The sequence below is a fragment of the Aplysia californica genome, unplaced genomic scaffold (genome assembly GCF_000002075.1).
Source record: "Aplysia californica isolate F4 #8 unplaced genomic scaffold, AplCal3.0 scaffold00151, whole genome shotgun sequence".
NCBI classification, from domain to species: domain Eukaryota; kingdom Metazoa; phylum Mollusca; class Gastropoda; order Aplysiida; family Aplysiidae; genus Aplysia; species Aplysia californica.
The window spans coordinates 534,139-535,829 of record NW_004797421.1 but is presented as its reverse complement, the minus strand read 5'-3'; positions in this window follow the sequence as shown (position 1 = coordinate 535,829).

Genomic DNA, 1,691 nt, shown 5'->3' with positions numbered 1-1,691 from the left:
GGGGGGAGAAAAACGAAAAACCCGTTTAGTACAAGAGCTCTTTGGTCCACTCGCTGGGAGTGCGGAAGAGTTTAATGTAGCGCGCACTGAGGCGTGCTCTCGGGTCCGCCGGGTTTTAACTCTTTCCGTGCAAATTAATAATTATTATCGTTATTTTTCTAATGAAAGTGTTTTGCACGTCACCATCGACACAAATTAGATGATTTAGAAGGCGGACTTCGATCCTGCCTGTAGTGCTAACCCGGGATGAGGTGGATACAACATCTCATAAAAAAATACCAAGATACATGTACTGTATTGAAATTCTCCTCACACGGGGATCGAACTCGGGTCTTCTGCTTGTGACGGCGAAGGGCCTAACCACTACACCTCCCTCACTGCGGTAGTATGGTGTAGCGCCTGTATCGATTCTAGGATTATTTTATGTCGTCGATATGATGTCACCTCGTTTGCAAAACAGTCTTTTTTCGTTGCGAAGACCCATTCTGTACGCCATCTTCTTACATCTTATTTTGTAGTTTTTATGTTGATGTTTCTCATTATGTCTTTGTCCTCTGTCAGCTCAGTTGGTGCCATACTGATCTATGAAGAGGACAGCCATGGTTCAAATCCCCAAAAGGGGTGTTCTTTGTTCTGTGTAGTTTTCAAGACTTCCAACATTCAACCCAAAGAGCTCGGCCTGATAGGAGGTCCTGCCTCTCAAATAACTAACTAACCGCATTGAAAAGAGCGTTAACGCTTTACACTGACAAACTTTTTCTCTCCATCATGTTGACTTTATTTGACCAAACAAGTCCCGTAACTGGTTTAAAACACTACCTGCAGCTCTTGCCATTTACAATAATAAATTAAGAATTATAGATCTCATAAATAGCATTAATTGTATCGCTCTTATCCCCGCAAAACATCAAGCTCTAAGCACTTAACAATCTATATTATTGCCCTAGCAGACCCTATAACACCAAGAGACATTCTCGGCTTCCTGGGAATCAGACAATGCAAGCAGCTGATTAAGCGCTCTAACTCAAACACTAACAAACTGACAAAATATTTCGTTGTCTATAATCGGGTACACATTCCCACCTGGGTAAAGTGAAGAAAATTCGAGAAAGGTGCCTTTTTCAAGAGCACAACGTCGAGCCCAACAGCCTAATCCAGCTAAATCTCCAACGACACAACCCAACAAGTTGGTTTGACGAAACCGCTGAAGCCGTGAGGTGTGCTGACAAAACGAGTTACTTCTCGCAATTGACACATTTTAAATAGGTATTGGCGAAAAATCGACACTAGGGTCAAATCTGTACATTTATCTATGGGTGTCATTTTCTTCAAGTATAACATAACTTCTATTATTAAGTACTTGTAAATTAAATTGTAAAAACTTCACCTTTTAGGGTGATGTATATATGTTTCTATTTCTATGTTCTATATGTTTCTATGTATATATGTTTCTATTTCCATGAGGCCTTGGATCCAAGAAGTAACTCATTTTGTCAGCACGGTTCGCCCTGGTTTTGAAAGAGTTAAGACTGTGCGTGCTGTATCCTTTGATCTCACGTGGTGGGCCGAAAGGTAGGAATGGTAGCGACTGTGCCCCTAGACTTCTCCTAGAATTCCTTCCACATGTACTAGATTATTGTTTCTTCACAACATACTCTTCCCAAGCATGATGATCAAACTCCCCCCCCCCT